Below are 19,026 nucleotides of genomic sequence, written 5' to 3' on the forward strand. Positions count from 1 at the left end.
AAAACTTATGTTCATGCAGTATGCAGGGAGGTTAGTGGATGTTTATTATATTTATATTTATATTTGTATTTGTATTTATATTTATTATTGAGAATCACTTGAGAATATATTGATTACTATGATGATTTTTATTAGCATATCCTGCATAGGAGTAAATAGAAAATAGTAAAATTTTCAAGCCCCTGTGTGAAACTAAGAGAACTCCCAAATTTCTAACCATTGAAGGTACAAAATACATTTGTTGTTTGCTTACCATTTTTCCCAGTATTTTAAACTGCCTAATGGCACATGAATATAACTTAAGTTTATCCCTGAAATTATAAGGAAGGTGATATTTAAAATGGAACTCCACACTATACAACAACTTGTTTAAGAACTTACTGTGCTAAAATGTTAGATTTGCATAGGAACTCACACTGCCACTGCAGTATTTCTAGAGTCAAGCTTTTCTGAGTATTTCTGGAGTCAAGCTTTTTGCAGTGCATCTGCTTTAGGTAAGGTGTTCTCTTTGGATTTGACAAAGTCTGAAATCCTTCATACCGTGGTTACAGGCAACTTTAAAGCAATTTCAGTCTCCCATGTCTCAGTTTTGTTATCTAATTTCAGAGAGTGTATGAAACAAAGTCAAGAGGGAAGATTAATGTTCGCCAACTTTATGATGTGACTTAGTTATTTAGAAGACATCTTTATTCTCTTGGATAGAAGTAAGTGGGATATGAGCAATGTGGCCAGTTTAGGACAAGCTCTATGTTTGACTGTACTGATTTATTTATGGTTCTCATTGTAAAAGCTGTGCTGTTCCAGATAAAACAATTGTTGGACTGCTTTGTGCTGTAAGTTTCATGACTGACATAACTGATGATTTAGCAGGATAATATCTAGGAAAGCTTAATTGGTTGTTTTCCCTCTTTTTTAAGGACAAGAAGATTTTATTTCAAGGACTGCATCTGGTTTTCCTTGATACTGTAGGTTCTTTGTAGAACCTCCAGAAAGAGTTTTCATTAACCCTAACCACAAAAAGAAGTATTACAACCTTCTTTCAAAGCAGTTCTCAGTAGGTTCCTCATCGCTGTGTTCCAGTAAAAGTCCCCTGCGATATTTCTTGCTCCTCCAACAGGAGTGCTGTTACATAGCGAAACACACCTGAGCACAGCCCCAGTGTGGGCATGGTATATTCCCCTGTCTTCACTTTTTTTGAATATTAATAACTTCATTTTCTTACTGCTAGACTTGTGCTAGATGCTGCTGTTGCATGCTAAAAGAGTGAGGGGAAACTTAGTGCACAGTTTGCTCTGTCCACTCGTAAGCGGTCCAACAAATTATTTTCAGTTAAAAGTGTTTCTGAAATGTAAAGCCTTTACTCTGCTTTTCTGTCCATTGCTGGTGTAGAGAAATTCTGGAAACTTGATGCAAGACAAGCATGTTGGCAGAGTTGATATTAAGACTGGATTCCTTTCTGAAGCTGAACCTTGACATACCTATGTTGCTCTGAAAGTAATGCCTCCTATTTATTTCCATAAAAGCTACAGTAGATAAAGAATGCAGAATAACACTATTGGATAGAGCAGTTTCATAGTGACAAAATGCTATTTTTCAGGGTAGTCTCCACCATTTGTTATTTGCATGGATGAGCTGATTGAAACGCTCATTGTTTCATAGTGTAACAACTGTGCATGGCCATCTGGAGCATGGCTTGTCTTTTATGTCACTGTCACCACAGTTGAAACACACTTTACTATGCTCAAATCCACTGTTAGGTCTCCATATACGTTCAGCAAGCATTGATGAATATCAGTGAATGCCAATTTTTCTACACTGAGGAATTAAATTCCACACCTTTGCTTTATACTCACTTTCATGTCAGATGTCATTTTGCCAGACTGCCCCTCTGCTGTCATCTGCTGCACAGTAACAAAATGTAATGAAATATTGGCAGCAAGGTTCAGCCTTTTCTGCCATACCACCAAAATGGGCCTCTGACTTCAGTGGCCAAGAGAATAAAATACAAGGCATTACTTTCAGAGCAGCCCTTGTAGAAGGATCATTAAGTATGTTTTTAATTCCAAAGGATATTAAAATCATTATCATAGGTAAGATACTCAGCTGCTAGTGGCTAAAAAGAAAATCATAAACAAACTGCTTCTGTATTTTGGCACAAGTGTGTTTTTGTATTTTGTGAGTATGCCCCAAGGTGGTGGCTTGAATTGCTAAAAATGTCAGCAGAGTGCAAGCAGGCATTCTCACAGTTTGAGAAATATTTTTGTTAGAAGTGGAGTGAATTGTTATTAGAATAATAGAGGACATATGGACTTTTGAAGAAAGGAAAAAGAAAAGTGAAACCAAGAAATCATTGTGACGATTGTATAACATATGAAAGGACAAGTAGAAATAACAGAGTGAAAATGCAGCTACATAGCTGTTGGAGTATACGTTACCAGAATTGTCTATACAGTATACAACTGCTTTGAATGCAGTTAAGTAATTCTTGCAGGAGTATTCACATTCAGACTCATAGCTAACTTTGAAATGAAGATTTGTTTTCTAAATGATCGTATCAAACACCTTCCAAGAAAACAGTTCAACTGTGTTATTTTATAGTGCATTCAGTATCTGAAAAATATTGCTTATGTGCATATTTAATAGTGATCAGCCCATACTGGAAAATGTTATATCTGCAAATGGAGTCAAGATGCCTTTATTTTTAAACAAGACTCACTGCTGATGTACCAGGATTGATAAGTACAGTAAATGATTAAGAAGCAACTTTATGTCCTGAAAGGGTCTAAATTTGAGCTTCTGAAGGTTTCGGGGTGCAAGTCTTCATTTTTGGAGGCTTTTATTCTGTATATTGATGGAGAATTTGGGGGGATACACTGTTGTTCAGACCTACTCTGCAGACCTACCTATGTACTCAAGGATAGGGCAACCACTCAAGGGCCAGTTCTTGCAAACACTACATCGTAAAGTGAGAGAACCCTTTTTCAATTCCATGTAAAAATAAAAAGTTTGAAGATTATCTTAAAATTTAGTATTAATAACATAGTGTGACTTTCAAAAGACAAAAAAATCAGGCATCTCTACAGATAATTTTTGTGATACATTTTGCAAGATGTTTTTTAACCAGTGTTGTTAAGCGTGGGAAACAGGAATAACCAGTTTCTGCACTTTGAAATGCACATTCCACGTGTACTCTATACTATGCACTGCATACTATAACCACACAAGAGGTAGAAGAAGATAATGTAGAGGAAGATAGCGTAAGCATACAGAACATCTATTCCAGGGTTTATTCTCTTGCCTAATATTTTCTTATTTCTTACAAAAGACATTAAAGACATAAGACTATCCCATGTATGGTGAATAGCATACTTATTCGGCTTCCACGCAGAGTTCACTAAAACAATGTATAAAACAAAGAGCTGTGTATCTTTAAAGTTAGTAAAATCAGCCTCTGGGACTAAACAGTTTGAGAAAAATTAGGAAAAAATCCGTTAAAATTTTACTTGGTCATCAAAATTGAATTTTTTTATGATCGTGATACCGTTTATGTAATGGCGAAGATATGCGTGTGCTTGTGAATGCCAAGGTATCTGGCTTTGCACCTAAATGTCTATGTAGCTTATTTGCCTAATTCTCTCTGGCTTTTTCAACAACCTCATTCAGTATAGTTCTTCTACACTCTATGATTTACACGACAGGCACTCAGGGTAGGGACTTCAAGGCCTCAGGATCCATGATTTTAGCACAACTCACAAGTCCAGGCTCCGTGTTCAGATTTGCATCAAGAAAAATGCTTTTTCCCAAGGCAAATGGTTGAAAGCTCCAGTGATTCTCTGACTTAAATGGTTTTAAAGTAAAATTTCAGATAAATTTGTATGAAATCATGTGCTTTCTTCTATGCAAATTTTACAAAACTATATTTGGTAGGTAAGGAAATACTCAGAAACTGGAGTACACCACATGGGTGAACCTGTAGTTTTTAAGATAAGCGTTGTTTTACGTTAATGTATGTAGGGCTGTTTCTTTTATTTCTTTGAATTTTCATTCTCAGGGCCTCCAATTTTATTTATAAACTGTTCATTAACAGAAGTGAAGCATGATTTGTATGTGTTGTAGGAGCGAAAAGATAGGATGCTTCAAGGGAGTTTTGATCAGACATTTGTACACTTTTGTATCGTATGTCTAATTATATGTCTAATTAATTCAAACCCGTACAAAAGGTTCCTGGGGTTTTGACTGCACATCTGTTGTCTGTCATGTAAGAATGTTGCCAGTTCCTTTGGACAAACTGGGTACTTCATGATTACTGTTGCAATGCCTCACCTGAGTTTTCTTGAGTTGTTATGCTAATCTGTGTCAGGATTCCATGAACAGTGGCCAGTGATTCATGTCAAGGGCCACCGTCACCCACTTCCACAGTCAGCTCATTTGAGATGATTCAAAATGACCATGGAAAGAGAGGAACCGCCAAGCATAGATCATTATTTCAGTTTTTGGCCTACCTGCATTCAGGTTATTTGGGTACTCTTTTTTATTTACTCCTGCTGCCAAGAGGCTCATTAAAAGTGATGTTAGTCATCAGGCTGGCAGTGTGACAGGTGGGATTAATGCTTGGCGCATATTGTACTTGAAAACATTTACACACTTAAGTGTGAGTGTATTGCCTTTTAAAGTTTTAAGATAGCTCCTATCAACATTTCATGATGAAGAAAGATACAAAGAAATCCAACCATATTGGATGCATCTGGTTTCCTCCTTGTGACAGGTCAATAGTACAAAAGGGAATTACTTATGAAAACCTCTGTGGGTGTCTCCCCCCACCCCCATCCAGAAAACAACAACAAACAAACAAACAACAAACAGACAAACAAAAAAAAACACAAACCAACAAGCATATTAAAATAGAATATCTCTCTGTGAAAGCTTTTTCGCTGTAAACATTTTTGGGCAAAAGTTCTGTTTATCCTCCTACAGTCAGGGTACTAAAATGGTTTGATCTGTCACAAAAACATATAAATGGAGGATTGTTTCCTCCTGAAGAGAGATTTCTCTTTCCCTCCAGCTGTTTTGAAATTAGCAACATCTTTCCTGCTCATATTCCATCACCTCTGGGCAGCAGTTGGAGCTGTCCTGTAGATAAAACCTTCCAGCCTGTAACACTGCTTCACTTACAGTATCCTACGTATAATAGCATCTGTGTTTGGTCCCTAACCTAGGTAGACTGGTCTTTGTAACCCTCCAAAATAGAATCTACTGCAGTAAAACAACAACAACAACAACAAAACAAAACAATTTTTCCCTTCTCTCTCTCTCTCCTTTTTTTTTTTTTTTTTTTTTTTTTTTTGAGTAAATATCTTTAAGTATGGCATGTTCCTTTATACACCACTGGAAATCACATCTGTTGAAGTTGTCTGCAGTTACATGTGGCATCTCTAGCATAATTTCAAAATTTTAGCCATTGTGTTTTAATGCAGACAACATAGAAATTCTATCCAATCACTATCCATGAGCAGAGTGGTTGCCTCAGCTCAACTCTGGGCTGGGTCCCGAGCCCAGTCCTGGGTCCCCAGACATGAGGTGAGTGGGCTGGTTGACTGCTTGGCCCTATTCTCCTGCCTGGTGGTGGGTTGCCAGTTGTTAGCCCACACTGCATCTGATCAAGGATGTATATGTCTCATGAGTTATTCTTACTGCTAGTGAGTGAGGACTTCTCATCGTGATCTATGTATCAATTCTACCTATAATCTTAGTAAAAATCTTACAAAAAGCAGTTTCAGTACCACTACCAATACTATTTGCCACTAGGGAAGTGCATAGATGCCATTTCTGTTACATAGCTCAGTTATGAGCTTGCATATGCACAGTGGGTCCCCAAAAGTACTTTGCATATAAAATTTGAAGTTCTAATTTTAAATTGTTCACACCATCATCAGTGGTTTTTAGTGGCCTCGTCCTGTGGTGCTGCAGCAATGCCAGTGCGAATTCCCATATTCCCATACATTAAAATTATAGCGTTGTACTAGCAGTGATAATATAAAGATTGTCATTACACCACAATTAGTATTTTGTTTCTAAAGCTATTTAGATGGAGTATTTTCTGAGTCTTTGCTCTTTAAAAGAATGCATTGTTTGGGACACAAGTGGAATAATTCGTTCAAGTTGTGAATCTGGCCAAAATTTTATGGTGCAGATGGGGGAATTGCAGAAGAGAGGACAAAGAGCAGGAAGATAATCTTTCAGGGATCCAGCGTGGTGACCTGGCAGGCATCAATGGGTCATAGACTGGTGAAACAAACAATGTGTTTGTCTATCAGAGCTCCATATTCCAGAGTTCCTTGGTACCTGTGGACCACAAGCAGTGAAAAATGGAATAATCATAGACGTAAAGCATCACCTTCCATCCACTTTCTACTTCTGGTGGTGTCAAAGTTTACACACAGATGCATAGCGCAAAATTTCACTTCAGTTTTTTGTTTTGCTTTTTTTTCTCACTGGCTCATCATTAGAAAACTTTTCTTTGCTCTATTTTACATACAGTAAAATTTGGTTGTGTAAATTTATGGGGAGATACCAAGGTTAAAGAGGCTCCAAGGAAAGCAGTTACGGTATACAAAGGTAAGTGGATTACTTCAAGTAGGCCCTAATACTTCCTTTAACTTAATTTCTCCCATCACTTTCATGTTTCTTAAAGCTGCCAGTAATTTAACAGCAGTAAGAAAATAAATGAATACCAGCCTATAAAATCAAAAGACTTGTCTAAATTGGAAAAGAGAGGAAGTTCTGGATTCTTTAAAGCTTGTTAATAACTTTCTTGCACTTGAAATTTTACTTGAAAATCATTTAAATACTGTGGTAACTGACAGAAATATAAAACCCTATGTAAGGGGTAAATATTTTAGATGTTACCAGCACTGGATAAACTTTATTCAGTGTTAAGTTTTGGGTCTTGTTTTACAGTAATGGGGAAGAAAATACAATGCAAAATGTTTAATCCTGACCTAAGAATTCAACTCAAAAATATTAATGACATTGTTCAGGACATCACGTCAAAATTTTTTTTTTGTAGTTTCTAATAGATCTTCAGAAAGTTTCATTTTCTCTACCGCTATGTCCTTATACTTGAATGGAGCATTTGTACAAAGCAGATTGTTCAAATCACTGCTCGTGATGAAAGAGTGAAGTTGAGCTGCTGGCTCTGGCTGCTGAGCTAAGAGCTACAGGAGTTGACTCTGTCAAAGATAATGAGACTGAGCAGGCGGCTGATGCTCACGTGCCTTTACAATCCAAATCTACCCCAAAAATCCCCGTCACTGAACATCTGAGGAATGTCTGACACCCTGGAGGTAGTGACAGACTCAGTATTAGCCATATGCCACCTGCTAGGGCAAATGTATGTTAAGCCACAGGATTTGACAGCACTATGCAAAGTTGCTTTCTCTGACTCACAATAAGATTTTGTTCCATTCCAAAAATTTACCAAAGTATCTTAAAACATTTTTCTTAAAACATTACATGTAAGTATTACAAAAATATATTAATATATTTCAAAGTATAACATATCCTATTTACGACCATCTATGTATAGGAAAGTAGTATTTGCTAAAATGTGTTGTCTCTCCTGTAAAATCTCGAATATTATACTTTTTCATATTCACAGTTTCAATATCTTTTTCCTCAAAGCTTTTGCAAGTGTGTTGCTGTTTTCATGTATTATTATCATATTACACATGATTATGAACTGAAAATTTGTTCACTAAAATATGCAATCATTTACCAAACCTGTAAAACAATGACAGCTTGCCACAAAGAGAAGTACTTATGAGAGTAGAATAATGCATCATGCCTATCTGTAATGCTTTTCACAGTAATTATAGCAATTCTAATATATAAAATCAAAACAGATTTCTTGCCTGCTTTTCTGGAAGGAGTAAGTATTCAAAAGCATTGTCCAAACTGCTCAGAAATAACACTTCTGAATTGCCTGACTCTTTCTGGAAAGAGCTGTCTTTTATAATAAGCTTAAAAGCTCACAACCATAGAATCCTTACAGTTGGAAGGGATCCTTAAAGGTCATCTAGTCCAACTCCTCTGCAATGAACAAGGACACCACAGCTAGATTAGATTGCCCAGAGCCTGATCCAGCCTGACCTTGATAGTCTCCTGGGATGGGGTGTCCACCACATCTCCGGGCAACGTCTGCCAGTGCCTCATCACCCTCACTGTAAAAGACTTTTTCCTTACATCTAATAAATCTGCACTTTGTAAGCTTGAAAGCATTTTCCCTTGTTCTATCACAACGGATCCTGTCCCTTTCTTTCTTTCTTACAGCTTCCTATTAGATACTGATAGGCCACAAGCAGGTCACCTCAGAACCTTCTGTTCTCCAGGCTGAATAGCCCCAGATCTCTCAGGTTTTCATCATAAGAGAGGTGTTTCATCCCTTGGATCATTTTTTGTGGCCCTTCTCTGGATGTGCTCCAATAAGTCTATGTCTCTCCTGTACTGAGGTCTCCACATCTGGACACAGTACCCCAGATGAGGTCTCGCTAGTGCAGAATAGAGGGGCATGATCACCTCCATTGATCTGCTGGCCACACTTGTTTTGGTGCAGTTCAGGATACAGCTGGCTTTCTGTACTCATAATTCGAAGATCACATCATTGAAAATTTGGCCCAAAATAGTCTTAAGGAATTGATACACACGTCTATGCATGTGTGTGCGTCTTCCAAAAAACCTCACCAGAAAAAAGGTTAGGTGGGGGAAGAAAAATGTCTCTCTGCAAAAAGACTAGATTCAGTGACATAAGCTAAGAAAAACTTTTTCTATTAGGCAAGTGCAGAGACTGTTAAGTGGTCATTCTTATCACTGCTGATGGGAATGTTTCAGGAGTCTCCAAGGATGATGCAGGGAATGAAAATGTTAAGATAGAACGTAGGAGATAATAGTAAAGATCCTGCTATGCTTGGTTGTGCAAGGATTTTTAGTTTTGAAGAGAAAGCAAAGTTGTCGTCTTTCATTTTCCTGTCAATGTTATTGCACTAATGATTGTTGGTACAGCATGTCCTTCACTTACACCTTAAACTCCCCTTTCCTGAGCTATGTTGCACCTTTTGCTGTCCCTCAGCCTTGTTCCTTTGCGATCTTGCCTTCCTGGCTTTACTGCCACGGCTGCCCCTCATAGCTATCTCAGCTCCATGGTTTTGTTTGGCAATCCAAATCTCTGGAACTTTAAATATTCTGCAATAATTTGAAAGTGCAGCCCTGAATGTGTTTGCTACTCAGTACTAACAAAGGTATTTGTGGTCCAGGCAAGCAAATGTTGTGTGGAAAAGTTTTATTAGGAATTCATATGAAATACAAGCCTTTAAGAATTAGTTAAGAAGGCCTATCTGAGCCTTCCCTGCCTTCGCATTCACCTGATGGTTTAGCAAACAGCAGCTTAGGAATATGAGAGCTCTGCAGGAGAGTAATTTCTCACAGTATTTTCTAAAGCAGTTATTGCCTTGGAAATTACAAATTGCACCTCTCCTAAATGTTTCTCACACAGGTTCAGTTTATCCAACAGTCAAATTAGTCTCATGTGGAGAGTAGGACTTCAGTGAAGGTCATTTAAAAATCAGGGGACAATTTAATCATTTGTAGTCATTGTGGGAATCTAGAACAGTGAAAAATCATTGCTTCCAAATTACTGAAAGTTTCAAAAATCCTAACGTGGAATGCTGCTATCAGTTTGGCCTCATGTATTTGGTTAGTTTTCATTTTCCTGTCACGTAATGTCTAGAATTGTGAATCACAGAGCAAAAGTTAAAACAAAAAAATTCAATTGAAGTCAAATCTTGGGTGCTTTCTGACTTAAGTACAGGATGGATAGTATGTTTTAGTGCCATGGACAGTTTGATTTTGTAAAGAATTCCTGAGTTCTCTTGAAGGACCGAACAACATTTAATGGCTATTTAAAACTTAAAAGTTCAGCCAACTGTAAGGTACCTTAATTAAAAGAATGAACAAAATATTCCATGATGCAACCACTGCAACGTTGTTCTCTAGCAGTCATAAAACCTGGGATAGTCCTTGAGAAAAACAGACTTTCTAATTTTTCTTAATGACTATCACAGTAGTAATCACACCTTTTATAGCTGAGAAGCTGAGGCTGGTTAGAATATATTTTACAGATTGTTTTACTCAGGAGTAATTCATTCAGATGCAGGATTCAATTCATTTTAGTTAGAAAAGATTGAGGGCTACATATTTTAGGATTTAGGTTCCAGTATGAAGAATAAGCTGCTTGTTTTATAGATAAGTTCAAAACTCAGGAATTTTTTAATGTAATGAGAAGAGAGAAAGTTGGAATGAAGGAAAATTTTAAAAAAACAAACAAAAACAACAGTGCGTGTCATTTGATTTATTCTCATTTTCAATACAATGGACTTTCTATGAAACCTTTTTAGTAATTCCAGAACTTTGAAGAGAGTTTTATTATTATCTTTATCTTAATCAATAAAAATTGTTGCAATTCTTCTCTTAAAGAAAGTTTACTTTGAAAAATGTGGAAGAAGAATAATAGTTATTCTTAACACTGAATCTATTTCTGAAAACATATTCAGGACTATTCCCAATACAGCATGCAGTTGCATGTTTCAGCAAAATGATAAGGGATTCTCACTGTAAATATACAGTAGAGCTTACACCAATGAGGCACAATATTTTCTGGAGCGTGTGTGTATATTTTCTAACCACATTTAGCCTGAAAGTTACAAGATACTATAATATTGTTCATAGCATACAATATAACCAGGTTTAATGCAGTTTTTCAATGGAATCATTAATGGAAAAGTTACACTTTCTAGTTTTGAGATAAAGTTCATGTGTTTTGAAAAGATTTATGTGGTACATTATTTAAGATTATAAGGTACTTTTCATTAGGAGACAAAGCTACTGCTAATCCTGCATTTTTAAATGCACTCTACTTCTTCAAACTCATTCTCTGAGCATGTTAAGAAGCAATTACAAAGAATGTATTTTCCCTTTCTGATTATTGAGGTACCTCCCGCTGTAGAAGCTTATCATATTCACTTCAGAACGTATATAGCGTCATACAAAGAACTGCTGTGTGCATTGTTTGGAAAACAATGAATTCTTCTGTCATTAAAGAGTCTGGAGACAACCATCTTCTAAAGTTTGCTCAGCTGCAGGACAGATAGCAAGACGCTGATGCCAGCTCTGCAGTTTTACTCTAATGGAGATGTTCCACTCTGAAAAGCATCGTTATTGCTTGCGTTATATCTCTTCACCTTATACCTACTGTGCAGAAAGACTGATTCAGGAAAATTGAACTGTTGTAAGAACAGGAAATTTTCTCCCTTATTACCTCCACATCTGGTTGTTGACTATAATACCTATGCAAAATAATGTAGAGTTAAGATTCCATCTTATCTCCAGGATTCAGTACTGATATGAACTGACATTTTATTCTGAGTGCTCATCCTCTTATGCAGAGAACTATTTTGGACCTCATTTCAGAAAGCTGATATTCAACAATGGGTTCTTGTTTTGAGGCCTGCAGTAAGCCTTTCCAGTTCCTTTTTGTGGAAGAATAATCATCGACTGGTAGGACTGCCTGGTGTAAATTGTTTTCCTTCCATTTTCTTTTCTTCATTCTCTCACATTCACAAGGTCCTCCCTCTCCTGTAGTTCTCTGTTCCAATGCATTCCCACTGTTTTCCAGCAATGTTATTTAGAAACTCTTTTCTGTAAACACAAAAAAATAATTCCTTTCTGGATACCCCCGAGGGACTAAATAATAAAAAAACATAATAAAGTGGGAAAAAATAACAAGTGGGGAAAAATAACAAAATAAATGACTTTTCAATTCAGTATTTTTGTTAGAAATAACCTTTGAACAGAAGTGCTTTAAAAAATAAATAAATAAAAATTGTTTATTTATTTATTTGACTAGATTTTATAACATCCAGTCACTGAATACTTGTTTGACTATAATTATATTATTTACTTTATTTCTGGAGGGTGTGACAGTGTGACATGATAAATTATTATATATATAACGTTATAATTTCTTAAAATATTCTAAATAAATACATCCATAGCAGATAGTGACTAACACGTCTCAGAGTTTGGGTATGGTTTCAGTAGTTTCTCCTTGATTTGTACTTTTTTTTCTCAGTGTTCATTCCTTCATTCTGACTTATTCACTGTTTTAGAAACTGATAATAACTGAATTTTCTTTCCTCAGCTGTAACTATATAGCTGCAGCTGTAACTATAAAAACTGTTTAAACAAATTGCAGTTCTGACAAGAATAAGAATATATATATATTTTCTTTTTTAGGCAAAGGTATTGTGAGGGGACATTACAAAGATATTTCTAAGTCTATAATAACCATTTTCCTCTGCATTTTAATGCCTAAATGCATGAGTACATGCACGAGTATTTAAAGAAACTTCAGTGCTACCCGAAAGAATCACTGGGAAACATAATTGGGCAGAGATGGGCAAAAAAAATTACTTCAGAGGAAAATCTACGTAAGTACAGACTCCTTATAGTTGTAGTATATGTAACACTCACAATTGTGTACACTGTATACTATATGTAATAGTGCTGTAAGTAGGTGCATATGTGATCTCTACCCAGTAGCCCAGAATATGTGACTGGAAAACTGAAAGCAGTAAAGAACTGAAATAATAATAATAATAACAAAGATGTTATTTATTAGTCAAAGTTGATCTTTGTTAGATTAACGTGTTGGGGATATTTTTACATGGATAGCGCAACATTTATTTCTTCCAAATGTGCTTTGTGGAGTGCTCGTAGAAGTATTTTTCACAAAATTTGCTTTTTTTTTTTTAAATATAATTCAAATCCATATAGTTGAAGAGAAAAACCTGAAGTCTTAAATCTTAAACATTTTGAAACCAGAAGTCTAGTGAGGAAGCTAAAAGTTTGGTGTTTTTTGTTGTTCATTCATTTGTTTTTCAATCTAACGTGAAATACATTTTGTGTGCTTGGGGTTAGAGGACTAAGAAATTTGTACTCACTGGCTTCTCCTGCCATTGCCTCAGATTTTCTGAGCAGTTCTGGGGGTCAGAACTGAGATTGAACAGATCAGTTTTTTTTTTTTTTTTTTTTTTGGTTCAGTGCAAGGAACATAATTTCTCTATTCGTGTCTTTCTTCTATGAATTTTTGGTTGAATTCTGCGAAAGTACAAAAGCATTACACAGCTATGCCAGTAGTGCTTTTTTTTTTTTTTTTTTTTTTTTTTTTTTTTATTTCCCGTGGTTGTGAAAGACATATTTGTCCATAGCTATGTCTAAGAGTATGTGGTTGGGCAGTTTTTCTGATACTTTTAAATAATTGGAGTTGCCAAAACAGAGTTGTGGTATGAGAAAGTCTTTGCAACCTGAAGATGGGTTTTTTCCTTCTAAGATATCTTGTCTGCATATCTGCACCAGGGCTATTACTTGAATGAACATGTCAGCATCGGGCACAAGTGAAAGGAATGAAGAGTGCTCTAGCTAAGCATACCTGGCAGATATTTGTAACTGTAATGTGTTCACTCTTTTGAATGTTTTAAATGATGTTCAGATCCTTCAAAAAAATTGGATTCCAGCTTAAACAGCAGTATATTCAACTCTGTGAATGGAAAAGTTCTCTGCCAGACGATAACCTCCAAGTTTATAAAACTGTCTCCTGAAAATAACTAATGGCAGCTCAAACCTTTTGAGTTGAATGGGGAAAAAGAACTTCATTTAAATTACATACTACAGAATCATCAAATGGCTGAGGTTGGCAGGGAGTTCTGGAGGTCCAGCCCTTGGTTAAGGAGGACACACAGTACAGGGTCTTCAGGTCTGCACGTAAGAGACTTTTGATGACCTCTAGAAGAAAAGTCCACAGCCTTCAGGCAACCTGTGCCAGTGCTCTGGAACCTGTACAGTAAAAAGGTACTTCCTTATGCTCAGAGGTGTTCTGCCACTAGGAACCATTGTAAATAGCCTGACTCCATCTTCTCCCCACCCTCTCTTCAGATATTCGTACATCTAGATGAGACCTCCCCATGATCCTCCTCAGGCTAACAGTCCCAACTCTCTCAGCCTTTCCTACTATAGGAGGTGTTCCAGTCTCTCAGTCATTTCAGTGGCTATTCAGTGGGCTCTCAACAGTGTATTCAATGGGTTCTCTGTTACTGGGAGCTTAGGAGTGGAGACATTACTCCAGGTTTGACCTCACCAGTACTTAATAGAAAGGAAGGATTACCTCCCTTAAACTGCTGGCAACACTCCTTCTAAAGTAGACCAGAACAATCACTACCTTTTTTTTTTTTATGCTGCAAAGGCATATTGCTGGCTCTTGTTTACTCAGTACATCAGCCTTCAGATTAAATGCTTATTCATTTCTTGTTCTGGCTGATATGGGTCTGAATAAGATAAAGAAAGAGAAAAGAAAGTTCAGCTGACTGAGAAAGGCTTTGGGCAGTTACTGTAGAGAACAGCACTGCTAAAACTGACTGATTTGGTAGGATTGCACAGACATTTCAAATACATCTTTACAGTTGATGGTGAGATACAGTTTGCTAAGGACTGTTTAAAAGACAAAACCTTTAGAAGATGTTGCTAACAAGTAAACATCAAGTATTTAACTTAGTGTCTTTCTGTTATCTGGAACATTAAACCATATTCTACAACATCAGTCCTAAAGATAAGGCTTTGATTTCTCATTTCTCAGTTTGTCTTTTGTCTCTATATCAGATATGAACCACTGCTCCATAAAAGACAGACCAAGATTTCACAAGCAGAATCAAACTCAGGCACGAGTTTCAATTGCAAGAGGAAAAAACTATGTGCATCTGGTTTTGTATAGACAGCTTGCCTCCTCCAGGTACTTAATGCCTGCCAACATCACCATCAGAAGTTAAAAGATTGATTGGTTGTATAATGAATATTTGGAAAGTCTGAAAACACCAGAATTAGTTTAAAGTCTTCTTTCACTGGTCACATGCTTTATTTTGTTCATCAGAGCAGACCATAAGTATGCCTTTGATGTTGCCAGTGCATCATGGGGATGTTGATTTTCTTGCTGAAGGTCTGAGCTCCAGCTGCTCTAGCAGTAGCCAGCCTTATGATCCCCTTACTTACGGCTCTGACATGAGAGTGCATTTTGGCTGAAGATCATGACCAACAGAAAAGAGTACAGCTAATTTTAGACTCAGAAACTGATGGTTAAAAATGATGCTTCTATAGCCTGAGGGCATTCTCAGCTACTGCTAGTTGCTACCAACAGTGGAGATCTTAAAGCTTTTCTATGAAACGGGGTAATCTTTTGTAACAGCAAGTAGCAAGCAGTTTCCATCCAGGGATTGAGGCCCAGGCTCCCTGTACATTTTGGGATATTATGTAGTGGAGCCTATTGCACTTGTTACAAACTGTCTACCTACGTTAAAAGGACAATATTTCAGGTCACAAGAAGCTGATGTTAAAATTGTCTTGTCAGATTTCTAATTTTTATCAATAATGACAAAAGTATCACTCAAAATATAGAAACTAATACATCATTAACATTCACGCTTGTTCATATCAACACCTTAATGAAAACCCAAATACCAAAGGCAGTATTAGTAAATAATACGCATAACTTTTATTTATTAAACAAACATAGAATCACATGAAAACACGTAGTAATGAACAGATATCTTGTTATTTATCACATAAGACATTTTTTGGGAATTTGTGTCTTATAGAAAGTAGCCTACAAAAGCTTAAAATTCTGATACTCACTGTAGTTTACTAACCCTTCTTGTAGCTAATAAACTATTCATTCACTTGAAAACTGTGAAACAGTAGAGACAACAATAGTAACACATTTCTTTCTATGTGGAAATTAATATTTCTCTGGGAATAAAGTCTTACCCCATAGCGATGGATTACGTGATCCATGAAAGCAAGTATATTTCACTGTCATTCTGGCCTCAGTTACCCACAGTTTCTTTTCTTATACAGTGGTTAAGCACAAGAGGAACCTTGAAAATTATCTTATTTCAACACCCCTGCTATAGGCAGGAGGTTCTTCTGCTAGATCAGGATGCTCAAAACCTTAACCAGCCTGGTCTTCAACACCTCCTTCATGTTTCTTATTTATTTGTTTGAGAAAGTGCATTCTATGGCTGTTGAACAGCTACAGAAATGTTGACTTGTATACAGACTACATGAGAGCGTGTTTTTTATTTGTCTGCCAAGTTAACATTTAATGAGCATGCATTTGGCTCTCTTTAACCTTGAAAAAAGTTTTTTTAAACCATTCCTTTTCTGTAGGTCAGGAAGGAAATGCACAGACTTTTCAGATGACTGATTACAGCTCCTCAGTGACACTAAGTAGGTTTAAAGGTGCTTCTTCCATCTACATCCACCCCTTTTATTTACATTGAGAATGAAAGGCCAGCAATTTCATTCAGAACAGCCTAAGCAAAAACATCTGAAAACTTTGCTCTGTGACATTAGGTTGTAACATGAACTTATTTCCCTTCTATATTTTTAATAATCATGTCAATTTTTTTAATTTATTTTTTTCTTACTAGTAGAATTTTGAAACCTTAGAAATAGAATAACAAATATCATTTTAAAGATGTTAGGTAAATTCCTTTTTAGATAAAGAAGGTTCTTTTCCAGTTCTGCGGTACATCTTTCAATTTAACTAGTTTTTGTTTCTTAGTACTTTTTAATTTATTTGCCCAGCTTTCTTATTGAACAATATATATGCAGGGAAACTGCTGAATCACTGCCTGAACCTCTGATTGATCACCTGAGGCAAGCACTGAGTCAGCCTTGCGAGCACAGGTGAAGACAATTCTCCTGTGCTACTGGAAGGGGTGGAGCCTGGCTTCCCCTCTCCTAGACCCATTTAAGAGCTGGCTACCAGTGGGGAAGGGTTTCTTCTGGAGTTTGTGCCTGTTGGAGTCTTTTCAGCAAGCTCAGGACAAAGGTAAGTTTTCCATCCACTCTTCTTTAATATGGTGATTTCTTTAGCCTAACTCTTCTGTTTGTTTCTTGATTACAATATTTGTATATTTATTGGTATTACAATATATCATTCATCAATACTGCTTTTCAAAATCGGTTGTTGCATGTAGTAACTTGTTGATGAAAGGTATTATTTTCATAATGAATGAGATATGAAGGTCATCTTTTCTGTTTGCTTTGCTGATTTGGCTCCGATATTTTTTATTGATTCCAGCTTGGCTTTTATTCTTTTGAAATAACTTATTTGTTAAGCCTTTGACTGTTTCAGATGTTGAATTTCGAAGTACATTCCTTTACTAACAACTTTTCATATTTCACTGTTGAAGAAGCTATTCTAAAGTGTTTGGCTGATAATTTTTTACATAATTTTTTAACTGAGGCATTAATTTAAACTGACGACTGGTATTTTAGTAATGAAGCATCTAGCAATTCATTAAACAAAACTCAAATAATATTTGAGTAAAACCTCTTTTATCGGTTGTGCTCTACGTGTTGGCAAGTATTCAGAAAATATACGAGCGCTTTTTAAAGTAACAAACTACAGTTTTATGTAAAATCACATTTAAAAATAAATTTCTTCTTCTGGAAAAGATTTAAATGTGAACTCATATGCAGCTTTTGTCTTAACACCTGTTATTAATCTCTGCTTTGTTTTCTTGCGGAAAACTTGTTGAGTGGTCTTTTAGCAGTTTAGTTCTGAAAGCTCCATAACTACAGTGAGTGGCACTTAGAAAATAGTATTGACTTAAACTTGTGGAAAGATATTTTCATGAGAAGTGAAAACAAGAAGTATAAAGTAGAATAGAGCATTTTCTAGTGGACTAGAGGGAACTGGGATGTATGGTAATTCAGATGGAACAGATAAGCCAAGGAGGGAAACCATCTATAGGGAGGCTAGTTTGATGTAGAGGTTGATTATTAGCTATTTGGTTTGATGAATTTTCACCCACTGATCCCTTTTTTGAAGATATTTGAGTATTTTTTATTTTGCCAGTCTGAAAATTCTTAGGTAAAAGCTTACCATTTTGTTATTGTTACCAAATCTTTTGTCAACATATATGAATATTTTCATAAGGATTCCGTAATAAAGTTTCCACTGTCACTGTGTAAGCTAAAAGAAATTGCCAGATAAAAGCTTTTGTAAGTGCTAAGTGTGGCATTAATTAGGTTTATAATAGTGCATATGGTATAAAAGATTACAAGAATCATCACAGAAATGGAAAAGAGAGAATTGCATTTTAATGCTTCTCTAAATGTAGGAAGTTTACGTACACTCCACATTACTTGTTCATTAAATATTTTTGAGGTTTTCTCCAATCAGAGACAGACTGTATTATAGTTGTATGGTAACTGTTGTGTCATGGCCTTGTAGCACTGATTGAGCATTTGGAGAAAGGACTGGGTCAGCCCTGAGAGCACAGATGGATGCAATTCAGCTGTGTGACTGGAAGTGTTGGAGCCTTGTTGCTCCTCTCAGACCTCGCTTAAGGTTTGACTGCCACTGGGGAAGGATCTGTTTCAGGAGATTGCAAGCTGGTGAAGCTCTGCCTTGCAAATCTAGAGTCTTCTGATATGGGTGAACAATCTTCTCTACTTCCTTGATAGCTCCTTTCTATCGCACTGGTCCTTCTGTCACCATGCATTTGTTGTAACATCTTTCCCAGTGTACTGATTTGTCCAACTGTTACGGTAGTGTATGTTAAAGCACTGGGACAAAGGAGAAATCTGATTTCCTTGATCTGTCTGGTTTGATACCAAATCTGAAGAATGCATATATGAATTTTTAGTGCAGTGGAGAAGTCTGGCTTATTTCAGTGTGATGTTTCAGGATAACCAAGAAGGGGCAAAGGGGCTTGATGCACAACAACTGATTTTAATGTACTGTATCAGCATATGCAAAAGAAGAGAAAATATGTACTGAGATGTCAATGAAAGCACAAAAAACATATTGCACATGGGAGATACGACACTTAATAGGCCTGAATAATTTGAATGCAT

The sequence above is a fragment of the Centrocercus urophasianus genome, unplaced genomic scaffold, assembly GCF_019232065.1.
Source record: "Centrocercus urophasianus isolate 14NV4802_14NV808 unplaced genomic scaffold, USGS_Curo_1.0 seq_32, whole genome shotgun sequence".
NCBI lineage: Eukaryota > Metazoa > Chordata > Aves > Galliformes > Phasianidae > Centrocercus > Centrocercus urophasianus.